The sequence below is a fragment of the Miniopterus schreibersii genome, assembly GCF_964146895.1.
Source record: "Miniopterus schreibersii genome assembly, chromosome: 2".
Taxonomy (NCBI): domain Eukaryota; kingdom Metazoa; phylum Chordata; class Mammalia; order Chiroptera; family Miniopteridae; genus Miniopterus; species Miniopterus schreibersii.
Window position 1 is genome coordinate 135,483,534 of NC_138102.1, and position 20,691 is coordinate 135,504,224.

The 20,691-nt window shown below is 37.5% G+C and overlaps 1 protein-coding gene across 5 annotated transcripts in view; it reads right to left on the minus strand.

Moving 5' to 3' along the window:
• Window positions 1-20,691, minus strand: part of SLC16A7 (solute carrier family 16 member 7) — a 143,547-nt gene that overhangs the window by 116,701 nt on the left and 6,155 nt on the right. The window contains exon 1 of one of the 5 annotated variants that reach the window (XM_081128016.1): window positions 19,209-19,376. The exons of the other annotated variants lie outside the window; for them this stretch is intronic. The gene's annotated coding sequence lies outside the window, so the exon portion shown is untranslated. Of the gene's footprint in view, window positions 1-19,208; window positions 19,377-20,691 lie in introns of those variants that run through there. 5 annotated transcript variants of the gene reach the window in all.

Here is a 20,691-nt window from a genome sequence, read left to right on the forward strand (position 1 = left end):
CCTGTCCTTGGCAGTATAAAAATCTCTCCACTAGGAGCAACTAAGGATTGTGCATAAAGTTTAAAAAGTAGATAGAAAGGAATGTCGAGAGAATAAAACCAGCTGAAAGGGGAAATCAGATGGTTAAGAGGAGTACTTTATTCAGGAGCCTTCTTGGAACATTTGATGAACTCGGTGGACTTAGACTTGAGGGGGGGGGTCACAGCCCAAAGGGTGCTTGCAAAAGATCGTAAGGCCCAAGGCCAGCTGGAGATGGAAAGTCTAAAAGGTGATGTGCCCTCCTGTGACTCAATAAAACTGTATTAGTCAATGTACCAGAAACACACCAACACGCTATATCCAGCTGGCAATGGCAAAGAAACCAGCTTGCCTCTGAAGTTGGCATTCGTGAAGGAAAACAAAAAACATCATATAGGCTCATGACCAAGTGATCTCTCACATGGTTCTGCAGCCAAAGTTTATATTACCATGGTGGATCAAACATATAAAAACAGCGTACAGTGTTGGGTAACATCCCAGGCCTTGGCAGAGGGAATTCTTTCAACTAGTGAATCCAGTTTAGCCCAAGCTTCACATAATTCCCACATGATAAAGATCCAGGTGATGCTCATTTGTAAGGTCCTACGAAGCAAGAACCAGGAGGGAGTGCAGAGCAGAATCAGGTCAATAAAGGCATTAGATAGCAAAATTATCAGCCAGAAAACACAAAAAAAGATTAAAATGATTAAAGAATAAGAGACCATGAGAATTACAAGAACTAAACATTAAAAAACACACCACATTTCTACCCATATAAAACTTACTGAAACCAAACAACACCTCCCCTGCCCCGGAAAAAAACAATGAGTAACAAATACACAAACTCCAATGGCGATTAGCTCTGGGGAAAGAGGGTGGGAGGCGAGGAGCTTATAAAGCTGTGATAACTGACGGTGAGAGGTGCTCGTGCCAGGACAGATGAATTCACCAAGGGGCAGGAAAGAAAGCCAAGAAATGCACACACATAAACACACACATAATTTATTTTTCATTTCAAAACTGTGATTCTTGATCAGTAAGGAAAAGCTGTTTGTTGCTCTGGCCAACTGGTCATCCGTAAGGCACAATATGACATTAGATTATCCCTTCACACCAGGCAGACAAATGATTAGCAAATGAATCACCATTCACAATAGAACAAAGCTGTAGCTGAGCTATCCAATCCAATGGTCAATAATCCCATGAAGCTATTTAAATTTAAACTTGTTAATTAAAATCATGTTAAAAAATTTAGCTCCTCAGTCACACTCTTCAGATTTCAAGTGCTCAATAGTGACATCTGCCTAATGGCTATCATATTGGACAGTACCCAATACAAAATACTTTCATCAATGTAGAAAAAGTCTATTAGACAGTGCTGAGAGCCACTTAGGATAGTATCTTTACTACCTGGGGCTTTGGAAGGATGTATTAAGCAAGAAATAACAAAGTAAACAAACAAAAAGAAGAAAATAACTGATAAATTCAGCTATTAAATTAAAATTCAGAACCATTTATCAAAAGATACTAACTATACAGAAAACAAAAAGCCTTAATCTGAAGGATGCTAAGGTATTTGTAATAAGTATATCCACAATATACATGATATATAAAGAATCGATATAAACAATAAAAAGATAAACAATCTTACAGAAAAATAGACTAAAGACTTATCAGGTATTTCGCTCTATTTGATGACAGAAAAAGATAATTATAGTCTGATTTATTTTTATCAATATTCATGTTCTATTTTAAATCACCAAGAGTAAGAGGGGAAAAACAACCTATTTTTCAGCCTGGAAGGAAGATTATACCGGCTTAGACAGCCACCCAGCAACATATAAGTAGGTCGATAATAATGTTTAATCATGTAATTAAATAGATACTTCTGATGTTGGCTTATCCTTCATTAAATAGTTTTCTAGTTCACCTAACAATTTATCTTTACCTTATTTCAAGCGCAAAGTAGAGTACTTGAGAGTCACATAGTACATTTATGAAAACTTTTCATATGAGTGTAGACTCTGGTGGTGACTAAGGCATTAATTTCGTATTGACTTAAGAAAAATCAGAGAACTCAGAGCTGCGTGTGATTGGAAGGTGGAATGAGAAAAGCACATAAAGTTATAAATATATAAGGAACTAGTAAAAATATAACTGAAATAAATAGTATCCTTAAAGCAAAGACAAATTGCATCCCTGAATTAGTGAGTAATTACTTTGTGCACCACCCACTTCTTCACCCAAAACAAGCATGGACAGGATAAAAAATAAATCACCTTCCTAGCTTCTACATAAAAAAAAAAAAAAAAGGTTTTCATACTTTAAAAAAACTTGCTTATGTACCTTACAATTTGAAACAAAACTACAGTCACACCACATTAACAAGCGATCTAATTTACGCTTAGTTTTAACCAAAGTCTAAGAGAAGCATTAAAGAATTTTGACCTTTTATTTTGGCACATTATAAAAAAATTAATGACGTTAAATGACTACAGAATAATTTAAACTATAAATTAGTATCTTAAAATACCAAAGAGTAACATGTGACATTTTGGGCAGTGTGAGTATAAGTCAATGGTTCTAGAAGTAGGCTCAACTTGTCAGAAGCAAATAGACAATAGGGAACACTCTGTGGATCCCAAGAGATTATGACATGATTTCATCCCTCAAGGTGAATAGTGTTAGATAGTTTCAGAGAATGGGACATTCAAGTCAGGTTCAACATTACAGAACATATGACAATCACTAGCAATAATTAGGAAGAATCTATACCACAAATCAGGATCCCAGCCCCATGGCTGGAGAGTGCATGGTGCCTGAGGGCCTGAGGGCTAGGCAAGCAAAGTCCCCACACACGTGATCACTCTAGGGTAGCATGCCTTCGGCTCTTAGGCAGAGGTCTAAGAATTCTTTCCTGCAAAAGAGATGGTGAAGAACATGGCAGCACCCGAGTATTCAGAGGTTAGGGGAGCTAGAGATTTCTACAATCAATGATCAGCATGTGACCCTGGTCAGGGAGCTCAGTTGGGTAAAGTGATGTCTCGATACGCCAATGTTGCTGGTTCAATCCCCGTCAGAGCACATACAAGAATCAACCAATGAATGCATAAACAAGTGGAGCAACAAATCGCTGTGCTTCTTTCTCCCTCTCCTTCTCCCTCCCTCTCTTCCCCCACCTCTTTAAAATTAATAAATAGCCTAGCCAGGCGTGGCTCAGCGGTTGAGTGTCGGCCTAGGATCCAGGCGATCGGGGTTCGATTCCCGGTCAGGGCACATGCCCGGGTTGCGGGCTCGATGCCCAGTCGGGGGCGTGCAGGAGGCAGCTGATCAAAGACTCTCATCATTGATGTTTCTATCTCTCTCTCTCCCTCTCCTTTCCTCTCTCTGAAATAATAAAGATATATTAAAAATAATAATAATAAAATAATAAAATTAATAAATAAAATTTTAAAATAATAATTAGCACATGGAGCCAAGCATAAGGTAGCCCTAATAATAGAGGAAAATGGGGGTGGGAAACTCAAGCTCATGAATGCAGTCCTGTAACTACCATGATAAGAAAAAAAGGGTCTAGAATTGATAGAATGACAGTGGAGACCCATAGGTCAATCACAGTGCACTAAATCTTGAATCAGATTTTTTGTTGGGAATCATAGCCAAAAACTAATCCTTCCCATTGTCAGTATAGGGAACCCCATTCCAGCTTAGCCTCGCTGCTTCCTAGGATCCTAGGCAGAGACTGTTTAAGTATACATTCCGCCTCTGTTCAGAATGGCCTGCTAAACCACATTATATTTGGGCTGGGTTTGTAAGTACAACCAGTGAGCCAACTTTGTACAGATAAATAAAGCAGACAAAAGGCCATAAACTCAGATGCTGGTGTGAAAGGTAGTTTTTAAAAAAGTAATATTGTAAATAATAAAAACTATAAATATTTCTCCCAGTTTGGAGGGGGTGAACTTTCACACATAATTTTATGTTTCTAATTAACAATCCCATATGGTTCCCTTTTGAGGTATATCCTTACTGTGTACGTTTTCTCTTCCTCACAAATGTGTACCTCTTATTTCCTCCAATTTCCTATTCTCTGTTCCTTCCAAAGAAAACACACATCCATAACGGTGTTGTCACAGGGGTAAAAGTACAGACATCGTTGGTTTTGCAAAACCAAGAAGAGAAAGTGATTAGAAGGGCCTTATTCATCGACTTTCCAGGTTAACAAAAATGCCAAGAGAAATGTTGTAATTTTGTGAACATCACATGGCAAAAACTGTGTTCTAAATCCATAGGCAGGGCCTCTTGTTGACTCCTGCCTCCTTAATATTAACTCTAATGTAGACCACATTGTACTGCCTTCATATGCAATATTTCATACACATAGCTTATTATAAATTCAATAATTGCTTGTACTTTTTCAGAGGAAAGGGTTTATCTGAGGCAGCAGATAATTTTCCAGTTGATCTGTTTTGCTTTGCACATAAAATCCCAACAATTAATCTATAATCCAGAGTTCTCTAAATAAGCAAAACTTAACATGATTAATCAATACATTTTCATAGGTAGGGATCTATGGTTGCAAGAAATCAAAATACACTCAGTATAGCTTAAAGAACAGTTATCAACATGTCAACACAGAACTCTCCTGCAGAGCTGAGGTGTTGTCAGGCAGCTGTCCTCTGTCTCTGTAGGGCCCTGACTAGTTCAGAGGCTAAGAGTATGATTTAGGTGTTACAATGGGGCATCTGGGTGTCTAGTTTCAAACATTATTACTTATTAACTCTGTGAACTTTGGTGAGTCACTTAATGTCTTAGAGTCTTGGTTCCTGTTTCTGTAAAGTAGTAATAATGGTACCTATATTACACGTATGGGTTGAAGAAGGTAACACATGTAAAGTGTTTAAGATAGTGCCTGAGACAGTAGGCGCTCAATAAACGCGTCATTGTAATAACATCATTAGAATTCATTCTTCCCTCAGCCTGGCAGCTCCTTCCCTTTGCACATATGCCCATATGCCAACACCGCCACCAGCTCAGAGTTAACAATATCGTACAACTCGAGTGCCCACCACTTCTGATTTCTCAGCCCACCCCATGTGCCGTATACAGATCTACCTTCGCTAGAACTGCGCATGGGGATAGAGCCCTTAGAATCTGTCCACAGCGAACCAAAGACCTGCCTTTCTGGTATGAACGCTGCCAATTCGTAGTTTAATAAAAATGTCAAGAACGCAATTCACAGGCACTTTCCCTCTCAGGCTAATGCTAAAATAAACTTACTAACAAAGGAGACTGGCTAAGAAACACATGAGCTGCTTGTAGATGAGCTCACTGTATGCCAGCAAACCTTTTCATTGAAGCTGGGTAATCACTTTTCATAGATTCAGTAGGATTAACACACTGGGTGAAGCACGGGGCTAAACCACCTCTAAGTTCCTTCGAGTGCATTATACGCACAGATTGTGTAAAATCCATGATACTTAGTCTTCAGTGCAAATCTAGAACTTAAATTTTCCTTCGTTTGAATCCTACAAATCTGAAAAGGAAAAGGGTATACCTTGTAAATCAGGTTTGGCAAAAGCTAAATGCCTATTTCAACAGAAAGTATTTGATGAAATCTTCATGTCAAGTGAGAAGTCACTCAAAAAGTTTAAATGCTCACTTTAGATATAATCTCACATGTAGGTGAGAAATAAAATGGATCCACTGAATAGTTCTTTATAATCAGGTGTTATAAATGGGAAAATATAATAGAAAAATCAGAAAGTTATATCAGTATAAAATTCTACATAGAAAGCTTAGCCAACTTCCAAGTAAAACACCATTTCTACTATCAGTGATATAATTTATATATCAAAATTTCACTGTAGATAGGTGATTCCCAGAAAATCAAGGAAAAAGTGAGCTGTGAGCAAGGAGAAGGGGATAACTCTGTCAGCAATCAAAAGTCACAAGCATTTCTCTTTGGAAGTGCTTAACCTTAATATCCATGTATACAGTTTTACCAAAGCCACTATTAAGAAGGGAAGATCCACACAGTAAGACTGCTAAACTCATGCAGTTTGGAATTGCAAAAGAACATTCTGCTTTAAGAGTTTGCTTTGCATAATCTTTACTTTCACTTCCTTGGAAGCTATAGGAAGTGTGAAAGGGAAAGTCCAGGGTGCTCTTTTAGTAGACTGGCAAACATTAGTCAAAATTTGGGAAACTTGTTCCTGCGCTTCTTGAATGCAGGTGATTTTATTCATCTTTTAGCCCCATTACTGAGTGCAACATTTTTTTATTGCTTTGGTCTCAGTCATGCTAAAAAGAATGGGATGAGATTATATGGAAACACAATTAGCAAAAAAATACTAAGCATCCATATTTTAAAATTTATGTTGGTTAGCCATGTAGTTTAATAAATGTTTGAGCATGAGGCATATAAAATAAAGTTTTAGAATGTGGTGAGAAAAATGACTGAGAGATGCTGAGTTGTGTGTTTAAGGAAATCTGTGAAGTCTGCTTATCAGATAAGCATATAAACAGTATTGATAATTAACAAAATAACCAGAGTAAGCCCCCATGGGAAGTGTTCATTTAGTCTCTAGTAATGAAGTTAGATTTAAATAGTTTTGAGTCTTTTAGGCCAGGCCCCAGGTCTCAACAATTAATTCCCCACCTCAATAATTTCATTTATCATTTTGCTTTTTATTATTTTATCAACATTAAAATTTTATTATGCTATATGATCTTGGTGTTTGTCCCTTATGATCTTGATGTTTGTCATTTTATTATGAAAATGGGGACAGTGGCTACCTACTTTGATATGCATTATAAAATACCTGAGAATGTCACATTTAGAACTCTGCAAATGAAATCTAAATTTTAGTTACTCTTCAGGCACATTCAGGGCTTTATAAATAATACTTTCAGAAATCTATTTTGTCTTACACATGAAGCACTTTCCTCAAGGCTATGTTTGCTAAATGGTGTTTCATAAAATTCCAATGATATAAAATCCTGTTCAAAAACGGCATCTGTAATCAAATAAGTTTGAAAAATTATGAACTTTAGGCATTGCCTGAATAACTGTAGATTGGAGGCTAGTGCGTGTCCAAAACCAAGTAGGATTTTATGAGTATATTAATAATGATGGATGAGAAGGCGGCATATATTTAATAAGAAGAAACCATTTTGCCTTTATAAATCTTGGAATGTACACTAATTTAAGTAATATATTCATATGACTAAAGACTTGAAGAATAGAGCAATAATATATGCAGATTAAATTTTTTGATTCCATACTTTATGGAGAAATGGACCTAAAAATAATGCTAAAGCCCGGCCGGGCGTGGATCAGTGGTTAAAGCGTAGACCTAGGATCCAGGCGATCAGGGTTCGATTCCCGGTCAGGGCACATGCCCGGGTTGTGGGCTAGCCAGTCAATGACTCTCTCATCACCGATGTTTCTATCTCTCTCTCTCCCTCTCTTTTCCTCTCTCTGAAATCAATAAAGATATATTTAAAAAATAATAAAAAATAAAAAAAATAATGCTAAAAAAAGAGAAGTAATTTCATCCTCACAATACATATTAACTCAAAATATTATGCATTAGAAAAAACATATAAATTATTTAATAAAGTTAGCCAGCCACCTCTCCGAAGACTGTATTTATGCCACAACATATAACAATTAAAATCTATAAAATCTCACTCGTTTAAAGTAAATTCTTAAGCAGAATATGACTTTTAAGTGAGTAATGATGATGGAAAATATGTTGAGTGTAACAGCAGAAATGAGTTCTAGATGCCTTTTAAATAATGAGTGTTAAGGGAACTGTGGAAATCCAGTACATGTATTTGAGCTCTCCTCATATAAAGGGCCAGTTCTGGAAATGCTGAACTTCCTCTAATTTCCATGGACAATAATATTCTCCACAATAAAAGTTCCTCAGTTCCCCTTCCTCATTCTATTGAACATTCTTTAATTTTTGCCCTTACAAACAGCTGGCTTGAAACAACTGAATAACTAAGGAATAGAATCAAGCAGTCTTAAGAAAGTGAAAGCACTATTTTTACACAATAAAATCCAAATAATGTCACTTAAAAAAACTGGGTACTTTTTTGTTATTTGTGAAAAACATCTAACTCAATATTTTTTTCATTAAAAAACTAAAATAACTATCAAAATTTAAAATAAATTCAGGAAAAATTAAGAGGGTAAATGCAAATTTAGATACTCTTAGTGGTATACCAGAATATCTGAAATGCATGACAAATGACTTTTCTTGTTGTCTAATTTTTTGGTTTAGTTCAAAGTAAATGATAAAATGCTTTTGGTTAGGAGCAAAAGAGAGAATTCCCATATAATGATGTTATTTAGGTACTATAGGGTGCCTCCTACCTTCCGTAAATACATTAATATGTGCTTCCAATTCTGTTATATGACAAGCAAAATACTGTACAATGAAATCCTCACTCTATGTATTTATACCTAAAGGTCACAGGCCCAGGGTGGTAAAGCTACAAGGCAATTACTTCAGGCAACATGCTGTTGCTTGCCCTTTACGCTTTTCTTTGTCTCTCTGGCCTTTGGCAACTGTTAGATTCCCATGACTATTATTTGTAGTTTCCCCTTCCAATAAAATTGAAGGGCATTTCAGGGAATAGTCACTAGGTCCCGGCCAGAGTCAATGCCAAGATTCAACAGTCAAGTCATGGAGCAAGAACCAGGCCAGGGTCCAAGATGAGGCAATAAGCAGCCTCCGACAGGCTCATCTTTTCAGGCTCTCTGGTCCTTTGGAATTCACAGGATAATCATGCATCTGATGAGCAAGGTGAAAGCCAGAGAAAATAAGAGTCTCTGTTGATCAGGACAGTTTCAGCAACAGGCCAAATGGCAACGCCATTCATGACACTACAAGACCGGGAGCAGGGCGCAGAGATAAGAATGCCTGGCAACTGCGCTGGTATCGTTACTGGCACAGCTGTGCGACGGCACAGCTTACTTGTCTCACGGAGGCAGCAAACTCAGCATCTGAGTGTTTGCCAGTCCTGGCACATACTTCTCTCCACTCCACGTGCCTGTGTGCAGCCCTGTCAGGAAATTCCTCTTGCAAACGACGGTAAAGAGAAATAAAATGGTGAAAGTCACTGTCCGATGAAGGTAGAGAAAGTTTTATTAGTGATCACTGGCATATTTTAAACAAATCTATGCTGAAAAATTGAAAAATGATGTGGTTATGTGTTTTTATTTTCAGATTTCTAGGGATTTGAGAGACTTCTCAGGAATGTAAAAAGGAGATGGCTGTATAGGCAAAAAAATGTATGATTTTTTTTTTTTAAGTTTAGTTCTCTAAAGAAATAAAGTTAAAGAATCATGGCATTTCACCTACCTCATATTATTCTGATGCCTTGTAATAACATAAAGAGCACATCAGAACCACTTCCTTTAGATCATTAATGATTTCATTACAAAAGATGATCCTTTTCAGGAGCCGAAATATTCATCTAAAAACTTTTCTCACTTCAATAGGCAATCTGGCAATATTATGTTTATTTCATTCAGGACTAATAATCTTCGATTGGTCATAATCCTAGTATGTTTTCAGTTTGAATCTCTATTTGCCCCGGCCAGTGCGGCTCTGTTGGTTGAGCATCGTGGCATGCACCAGGTCTGTGGTTCGATTCCTGGTCAGGGCCTGTGGGTTGTGAGTTCAGTCCCCAGTTGGGGGGGTGTGTGGGAGGCAACCAATTGATGCTTCTCTCTCACACAGATGTTTCTCTCTCCCTCTGCACTGCCCCCATTCTCTCCAAAAAAAAAGGGGCCCTTAGTAAAGGGTAAAGAGGATCAGATATATGGTGATGGAAGGATATTTGGCCTTGGGTAGTAAACACACACTGCAATCTACAGAAGATGCATTATAGAATTGTACACTTAAAACATATATAATTTTATTAACTAATATCACTCCCAATAATTTTTATTAAAAAAATGTTTTAATGGAGCATTTCTTGTTTTCCCCATCAACTCTCTCCTATAAAATACTGTTCAGTAGGTAGTAATAATAACTAATAATATTCTCTCACCTCATCATTTGGATATCTTTTTGGAGTCAAGTTAGATGATATTTCAATTGCCATGTACAAACCATATTTTATTGTCAACTGTAAAGAAAAGTCCCACTGCATTTTAAGAGTATTAGATACTATAGAGGCTTGATAAATAAAACATAATGTTCAACTCAACTACCTCACATTTTGAAACATGTAGTATCTCAATCACGTATTTTCAAGTTATGTTACTATGATTAAAACAGATTTTTAAACATGTATGCTGGAATTTCATTATAGTACCATCTTCAAAGTTCCTATCACTAGGCTATGGTTAAGAGTTAAAGTGTTCAAAATGAGAGACTTCTCAAGACCCTTTGAAATGGAATTTAAGATGGACTTTTACAATAAATTTCAAATATGAATTTCTGCTATTTTAATAAAGCAATTATTAATAAGATTTTATTGTTTTAGATACCCCTCTTATTACGGTATAAATGGAGCTGAATGTACTTGTTTAATATAGTATAATCAAGTGTTCAAAAACAAAACAATATTCAAATCCCATTTATTTAGACACAGCCCTAATTAAAAAGTGTTAACTAAGTCTCTTTGATTTCTTGGACTTACACCAGTCCCAACATACACAGTTCACAGAATTAACATTTTTGAAAACAAAGATTATGTATGTTTACTAAGGTCAGAATGTTTGTGGCCCCCAAATTCATATGTTAAAATTCTAATGCCCAATGTGATGGTATTAGGAGGCGGGGGTCTTTGGGAGGTGCTTAGGTCATGGGGGTGGAGCCCTCATGAAAAAGATTGGTGCCTTGTATAAAAATACTCTGCAGAGCCCCCTAGTCCCATCTGCCAGGCAAGAATACAATGGGAGGTCTGCAACCCAGAAGAAAGCCTTCATTCAAATGGCACCCTAATCTCAGACTTCTAGACTCCAGAATCATGAGAAATAAATTTCTGTTGTTATAGCTACCCAGCCTCTGGTGTTTTGTTATAGCAGCATGAACAGACTAAAACAATGTGGTAGAGGGGCTAAAAATAACTTTGCGAACATTTTTTTTTTTAATTCTTTTAATTTTGTCTTTTGTCTTTTAAGAAAACCTTCCAGGTATGATTTTGATATTTAGAGACATGATTGATTTAATTAGCACATTTAAAACAAAAAGAATCTTACAAATTTCTCTTTTATCTTCTCCATAATTTCACTTTCCTATAAAATGTATGTGCAAAGAGGGAGGACTCAACTCTACCTGGAAGAACTACAAGGAATGGAGGGGAGAAAATGTAGATGTTGGAAACAGAGCTTAGTTACCCAACCCGTCTGAGACATTGGGTGCTTCATTTCCATCCTAAATTAGTGATAACCACGTCTACGTTATAGGGCGGTTGAGGCTGTCAGATAATCACTTTCAGGAGGTGAAGCATATAAAGCCTCCACACCCATATCTCTGGCACACAATTAGCACAGAGTATGTTATTTGCCTTCTCTTTCCCCTTTTCCAACTCCAAAAACCTGAGTGTGTAAATCCTTTTGAGAATCCTTAGAACACCAACAGAATACAAAGAATTACATTTTTTTAAAGATTTTTAATTGATTTTTAGAGAGAAGTATCGATGTGAGAAACATCCAGCAGTTGCCTCCCGCACGCCCCCTACTGCCCCCTACCAGGGATCAAGCCCACACGTGTCCTGACTGGGAATAGAACAAGCAACCTTTCCAGGCACAGGAAGATGCCCAACCACCTGAGCCACACTGGCCAGGGCAAAATTACATTTTCACATTTAGATTTCATAGACTGAAACTCAGTATCTAAGTGTGTTGCGGAAGAGACATTAAGTATATTGCTTCAAGACAAAATCTAGTAAAATAAGAGGCAAAATAAAATCCAAACTAATTTAAAATAACTTATAGACTAAAAAAGTTGGATGGAATGCTCACTCTTAAATGGAAGTTGTACACCAAATATGCATAATGATTTTAATCATAAATACTAAAGTAATACTTACATTTCTAAGCTTTTAACATATATATATATTTTTAATTAATGATAGGCCTATAGAAGTGTCTCTTCCCTTTTTTGGAACATTTGAAAACAAATGTAGGTAATGCATCCAGGTATCTTACTGAGATAGAGTAACAAATCTATGTTATTAATAAAAATATTTAAAACAGTAAAAATTTGCATGTCTTCACAATGCAGTCTTTTTTACTTAACGCATATGTAACTTAAAAATTAACGACAAAAAAAATAATTTTTAGATGAGCTTTAGATCTGTAAATCTTCGAGTGGCAGGCCACTGACATGTGTAATTAATATTCTCTGTGGCACAAATGGCCAGGTTCTTCTCCACAGAGATGCTAATGTGTCCCATGGGGGACAGACTTAGATTTTCTTACTCTCCCTGAGGCTTCTTCTGAATCTATTCACCTTTTCCCATTCACTCATTATTCCATCTTATCAATTAGTGGTATGCAAATATTTCTGCAGTACCTGCTGCTTTTTAAGTTCGGAAAAAGGAACTGGTATTAACTTGCATTGATTCTTTGTTTTCCTCCAGAAAGAGGCCATCCCTTCAGGAAAATGCATCCAAGCACTTTAGTGCTACAGTGAAGATACTAGGCAATGAGTAGCTCGGTATTATATGAATATTGGAAAAAAGAAAGAGCCCGGCCAGGCGTGGCTCAGCGGTTGAGAGTCGACCTAGATCCCGGAGATCGCGGTTCGATTCCCGGTCAGGGCACATGCCCGGGTTGCGGGCTCCATCCCCAGTCGGGGGCGTGCAGGAGGCAGCCGACCAGTGATGAGTGAAACAGGCTCATAGATACAGAGAACACGCTGACAGCTGTCAGAAAGTAGAAGGCTGGGTGCTGGGTGAGAACGGTGAAGGGATTAAGCAAAAAACAAACAAAAAAACTTCTTCATCCCTTCATAGACAACAGCATGGTGATTACCAGAGGGAAAGGGGGTGGGGGGAGGTAGAAGGTAAACGGGGGTAACTGGTGATGGAAGGAGACTAGGCTTGGGGTGCTGAACACACGTACAGTATACAGATGATGCATTATAGAGTTGTACCCCTGAAACCTACATAATTTTATTAACCAATGTCACCCCAATAAATTCTATAAAAATAAATAAAAAGAGTTTTGCTAGTAGCACTACAAAAAAAAAAGAAAGAAAAAGAAAGAAAAGGGAGGGGGAAAAATGGACTATACAAACAACTGAATGTTAATAGGTGAGAAAAAGAAAGGAGAATTGTGGATAGAAAGTGACAGAACAGAAAGCAAGCAGAGAGAAAAGGTACTCTTCTGGTCAAATAAAATAGCAATATTTTTAACAAAAATTTGCAGGAACATTTTTAGTGAAAGCAGACTCAACCTTTATAAAAATATGGCACAATGCTTTTAATAGAAAAGAATTACGTTACATTAGAACAAACTGGCCAATTCTTTTTTTTTATTTATTTTGAGAGTATGTTTGCTAAAGCTAGGGACAGTGAAACAAGGCCTTAGGACAGAAGAAGCAACAGGAGAGAGCCTAGGTGGGGCTGCTTTGACTCACTGAGAAATAAAAGTCGTAGAAAAAGAAATGAGCCTAGGTGGGGCTTCTTTGGCCCAGTGGAAAGTCAGAGAAAAGGGGGGCCTTGGAGACAGGTTCAAGGAGCTAGCCTGGGATGAGCTGCTGCTGCCCATTGCTCCCCTGATTGCAGGTCTCCTGGGGTCACATAGAGTTAAGGAGATGCAGTCCTGTGAGGGAAAAAGGGGGGGGGGGGAGGGAAAGGTGCAGGTGTGCTCCAAGGAGGGAGAGTATGCCAGCAAATTTGTTTTTTAAAAACAATTTTCTAGAAGCCCACTCCTAGCTATATCTTAGCTCCAAAAGTTTCTCTTTTAATTATTTTATTTTTAAAAATATATCTTTATTGATCTCAGAGAGAGAACGGAGTGGAAGAGAGAGATAGAAACATCAATGATAAGAAGGTCATCATTGATCAGCTGCCTCCTGCACGCCCCTGACTAGGGATCGGGCCCACAACCCGGGCATGTGCCCTGACCGGGAATCGAACTGGGATCTCCTGGATCCTAGGTCAATGCTCAACCACTGAGCCACGCCCAGATGGGAGAAAAGTTTTTCTTTTTAAAAGAGATAATTTCTTGGTCCTATTGAATAAAAAGTCTATTTACTAATATTGTAGTCTTAAGTCAAGTATTTTTCATCTGATCCATAGTATTCTCTTCTAGAAATAATATCTATCTCATTGGGCTATTTTAAGTTTTTAATAAGATAAGGCATAAAAAGGTCTTGGCACTGGGCTGTCACTTAAATGTGTGCTCAATACTTAGTATTTCTTTTATTGTAACTAGTTATTAGCAAAAATTACTAGTGTCTGTTCAGCATGCATGCACTTTATAAAGGTAGAGACAACATGAGAGAAAAAGAAATAGTCTCTGTCCTCAACTGAAAAGAATCAATTTTATCAAATGAGTAAATATCCTAGATCGGTGACTGTCTACATGGACTATACTTTAGTATCATACACTACAGAGTAAAACAAAAATCTTATTTTTAAGCAGTTCACCAATGACTTAAATGTCTCATCAAGTTGAAGAATCAGTGTACTAGATGAATACTTACAAAAAATATACTCATAGAGAAATGATTATAATATATGAATTATACATGGTGATATGATTCTTATACTTAAGCAGGCTTTTTTATTTATCTCTGTGTTTGCTTTCGCTTTTGAGTTTTATAACACTAACAATGGCCACCTCCTCGCGTCACTTTAAATACTACCTATCTCTCAGCTCCAAAACATACCCATTTCTTGCATTAAAGCCTTCTTCGGTTTTTCCATCACACAGTAAAGTCTCGCTCTTCTGAAATCCTAGAGCAAGGGTCAACAAATATTATTCTCCAAAATGCCGGAGAGTAAATATTTTAGGCTTTGCAGGCTTAGTTGCAACTACTCAACTCTGCCCGGTAGCAAGAAAGCAGCCACAGAATATATTGAAACAAACTGATGGCTGTATTCCAGGAAAACTTTATTTGTAAAAACAGTCAGTTGGCTAAATATGGCCCAAGAGCTATAGTTTGTCAACCTCTATTGTAGAAAATCATTGCTCTCTACCATTTATTTTGACAATCCTACTCTGGATTGTACCTTTAGTACATACATACAGTTTATCTCTGAATTAGTCTCCTCAGGGGGTCAGGAAAGATGTCTTATACATATTTTTTTTCAGGTCTCTATGCAGAGTACTTCATATAGCAATGCTCAATTATTTACTGACTGAAGTTGATTTAAGATGTGAGAGTTAAGAGCCAGCTGCCCTCAGCATCTTACATGCATTGAAACTTCTCCTAAAGCGTTGACTCTTGGGGTTCTCTAAGGGACAACCTCACTTTGCTGTCTTTATTCTCTCTGTAATGAATATAATCTATCCTTTCTTTTTTCCCCATTTGAGACCATATTGTATTTTCCGCCTTATTATTATTACCTGTCATGGAAATGGCCGGGTAGATGCCTATCGCAACATAATCTGGCCCCCGTAGCTGCTTATGGCTACACTAGCTTTCACAAGAGTGCGTAGTCAGGTAACTGCCTGTCACAGTAGTGTCTGCCTGTCCCAGCAGTGGAGGCCTCCAGAGATAGTGCCCAGCCGGGAAGCTGCCTCTGGTGACAGGAGCTGCACAGTGTGATATTGCCCAGTAGGGTAGCTGCCTGTAACAATATAGTCCCCCCTCATAGCTGCAAATTATGAGATTTAATGGATTCCAAGGGAATATGTGTGTGTGTTTTAATTGAATTTACTAGGATTCCATTGGTTATTAAAATTATATAGGTTTAATGTAATAATGAGGATTAGAAATACTACATGTTGGGTGTGGCTCAGTTGGTTGGAGCATTGACCCATACATACCTACACCAAAAGGTGACAGGGTCGATTCCTGGTCAGGGCACATACCTAGGTTGCGGGTTCCATCCCCAGTAAAGGTGTGTATGGGAGGCAACCAATGGATGTTTCTCTCTCTCTCTCTTTCTAAATATCAATAAAAAATAAATAAAAATTTAAAAAATAAAAGATCAAGCACATAGGGGACATGTAAATGGTATCAATAATTATGTTGGCATACATTTTATGTCTTAATATGAACAAACATCTCTAAGTCAAGATAATAGAATGATTCTTGTCTTTTTCTTTGTGGTAGCTTTTAAATGTGCTTCTGTGCACTACTATATCTAAATGGAAAGTAAGGAATGTCCATTTAAAATTCCCTTGGGATGTAGTCTCAATTAACATCACTAACTTTGTAGCTAAGTGAAAAATTCAGCACTTAAATATTTTTGCAGCATCACTACCAGTGCTTGAATGTGCCAAGAAACAGAGTTTTGTCCATATTGGGAAGACTCACATTACTGTGAAGTCAATAAGTTCTTATTGTTGTTGCTTTATAAATCTCCTAACTGGTTCAGGCTGCAAACAGCAATATTATAACTCATAAATACTTGTGCACAGAAGAGAATTCCTCAAGAATAGGACTCTGCCCAAAAAAGGTAGAGAAAAAAAGCAAAATAATTATGATTACCATTTATTGGTTACTGACATTATTTGCTCTCCAACAACAACCCCATGATACAGATTTTATTGTTTACGTTTTAAAAAATGAAGACACCAGAGCCCTGAAGGTTTATATATCTTGATTTTGGTTAAACAGTTTGGACATAACTAAGTCAAAATTCCATCAAGTTCTATCTTTCTACAAAGTCTCTGATCCAACATATGACACTGAGATGGAGGAAAAAGGAAAAGAGAAAACTAATGAGTGAATAAGACTACAGGAAGAAGATGACATTGGAGATCTACAAAAAGTCAACTGAAGAACAAAATTTGCTTAACCTTGCTTTGAGAATATGTTCTATTATTTGTGTGACTCAAGACTAAAAGGAGCTTGTATTATTCCCAGTTTTCTCTCTAATATCTAAAATGGTGTCTGGACACAAATTTGAAAGAATACATGCACCCCTATGTTCGCTGCCGCAGTATTTACAATAGCCAAGATATAGGAGCTATCCAAGTGCCCATCAATAAATGATAAAAAGTTATGGTACATACAGACAATGGAATATTACTCCGTCATGAAAAAGAATGAAATCGTCATGGCCAATGTGATCCAGTGATTAGAGTGTTGGCCCACAGACCAAAGGGCCATGGGTTCAATTTCTGTGCAAAGGCACATACCTGGGTTGCAGGTTCAATGCCCAGCCCCAAATGGGGCAAGTGCAGGAGGCAATCAATTGATGTGTCTCTCTCACATTAATGTTTCTCTCTCTCTTTCCACACCTCCCTCCCTCCTTTCCACGCTCTAAAAATCAATGGAAAAAATATCCTCAGATGATGATTAAAAAAAAAGAATGATTTCTTACCATTTGCAAATTTGTGACAACATAGATGAACCTAGAGGATATGCTAAATGAAATAAATCAAACAGGGAAAGACAAATACAATGTGATTTCACAAAAATAATCACAGGGATGTGAAGTGCAGGATAGGAAATATAGTCAATAAATACTGTAATAACTAGGTATGGCACTGAGTGGGTACTGGAAACACTGGGAGGAACGCTTTGTAAAGTATATGATTCTCTAATCACTATGCTTTAAACCTAAAACTAATATAAAATAATACTGAACGAAAACTGTAATTGAAAAATAAAATAAAATGGTATCTGGAGTACAGTGGACGAATAAATAGTTGCTAAAGAATAATTGGATTCTGTGGCTTGAAATATGTCAGAGGCTTTATTTAAAATTCCACTTCACTGAAGAAATGACATATATACATCAACAAGAATTCACCAGACCCTGTTCTGTCCATGCATCAACAGCCTGGGACTTCCACAGAATCCCGCCACACCATGCATACTCTTCCCACTGTGCAACTAGCACTGAAGGGGTCATATTCTTTTTTTTTTTTCATTAGCCAGATAAATACTTATTGTAAATTTTCATAAAGTTAATATATAATTTATAATCAGAGAAATGCACAGTTAAGTGTACAGTTTTAGTTTGACAAATATATACACCTGTGTATATAATCCACATGCCCATTAACATGTAGACGATTTCTATCATCTTAGGAAATTCCCATCATCCCAGAAAATTTACTTGTGTTACCTGTGGCCGTTCCAGCAACCCCACCCCACAAAACCTCTTTTTTTAAATTGAATTTATTGGGGCAACATTGGTTAATAAAATTATATAGGTTTTAGGTGTACAATTCTATAATACATCATTGGTGTACTGTATTATGTGTTCTCCACCCCAAGTCAAGTCTCCTTCCATCACATCACATTATGGACTTATCATTCGTTCAGTCCCTCCTGGTTCTCTAGCCTCTCTGAGTCTGCAATCAGCCACAAGGCCATTATTCTCTCTAAGCTTCCTAGTTCTGTTCCAGATGCATCCTCTAAACAATAAGGAAGCGTATCATTCTGCTCATTCTCATTACAGTTGACTAGTTTGTTTGTTTTTGAACATTTCTCAAACTTCCTCCCTCTGGAATCTCTTAAAACCCACTGCATCACTGAATATCTTAAAATACTACTATTGAAAATGTACATTGTGGTTAATAGGTTCAAATCCAGATCCCTCCACTGACAAGATGTATAACCTTGGGTAAGATCCTTAAACTTCTGTGCCCTAATTCCTTCATCTGTAAAATGAGGGTCATAAGGCTTTGAAGATTAAATTAGTTAAAGCATGTAAAATGATGCTTCACATATTGAAGTGCTCAATAAAAGCAAGCTATTTTTATTCAGATGGTCTATCTATGGCTTAACCCAATAGGCACTTCTTTGGCCCAGAATCTCTAAACTCATTTATTATACACATACACATGGCATGTTTGTCACTTTACCTGCTATGGTACTCATCTACAAAGGTGGATAATTTTACTGAGTGGCTGATTTTTAATTGTAACCAAAATTTAAAGTTGTTTTCTTTCTTCCCCTCCTTTCTTTCAGTGGTTTATTCAGTTATTCATTACGCAGAGGGCCACAGAGAGAAAAGGTTCAGCCATGAGATAACAGTGGGTTCTGCCACAGGTGGATTCCCCCCCACACACCTCTGTTTCTCACCTTCTGACCTCATCTGAAAAGGGGTGGCATGAATGGTTGGTTGAGTTATGAACAAGAGTCCAAACATTTATATTCATAAACGGTCATTTCATCCTTGAACTATACTGTACATTTCTTGACCTTCCTGAACGCGAATGCCTCCAGAAACACGATGATCCTCAGAAAGAGCTTAACCAGGTCATGTAAAGAACAGGTAGAAAAACAGAATGTTAGATTAATAGAGAAAACATAAACATGTGAGCTGTCACCACATATGTACAGGTTGTCAATCAACCCAAAAAGGGATTTATTTTGTGTGGCCCCAGAAAGCTGAGTAAGGACCCTACGTAGAAGCAGTAAGAACTGTCACAACTGTAACTGGTTAAAAAGGCCAGGCTGCCTCCGTGTTCATATTAAAGTAAACAAAGATGCCGAAAAAACAGTACATAAAAGTGAAAACAGATGTCCTCTAAATTCCTTGAAACTCCATAATCCACCAAAGTGCTAACGGATATGCAGATATGAATACCTTATTATTGCTGTCACCCAGGAATTGGTAGTATATGAAGAAACTGAAGACTTACACAAATGCAACTGTAATAAAATGGTTAACACAAATAAGACAGACTACAAATGCAATGTTACTGAAATTTTAGAAAAGCGTCCTATCTAGGGGCCTCAGAGGAAATTTGAAGGCAGTGTTTAAACTCAGCTTGAAGATGAGATTAAAGTTAAGTATGGAAATAGAGAGAAGTCAGGGCATTTTAAGATAAAAGAACAGCATGACCAAAGGCACAGTGGCATGAAGATGAATGAGGCACAGGGAACAGTTCGATTGATGATGAGGGCAGTGGGAGAGGAGCCCGAGAAAGCTTTTTAGAAAAACAAGGACTGAAACGTTGGTCCTCAGACCCAGGTAATGGGAGTCACCAAAGTGTTATTTACATGTAGGTAAGGGAGAAGCACTTCAGTTAGAGCCTCTGGTGGCACAGACAGAATTAACTTATACAGTGAGAGACTAGAAGTGAGAAGATCCTCAAAAAAACTACAGCATGACTCTAAGAAATATGTCAAAAGTGCTGGACTCTGAAGACATCAGAAAATAGGATATGCAAATGTGAAGTTTTAGCAGCTGACTGTGAGAGATAAGGCCAAGAGGGGGAGGGTTTCAAAAGCTTCCAGACTCAAATGCTATAAAATAGTAAGACCAATAGCAGCAAAGGGGGAAACAGAAGGAAGGGAGACACAGAAAGCTCAGAAGAGACCACAGGGTGCTGGAGGTGTCAGCCGCAGGAAAGGGGAGCTGTCCAGCAAGGCGTCTGGAAATGTCAGCCTAGAGATTACGTGAAGGTCAGGGCTGAGGCTAATGACTCCAGTTATTCCTACTAAGGTGAAAGCCAAGGCCAAGAGAGGGTGAGTTTTGCCAGGCGATACTATACGCAAAAGCAAAACTCAAAACAGAAACTGAGGAACACACACTTTAGTGAGCAGGAGGTGAAAGGAG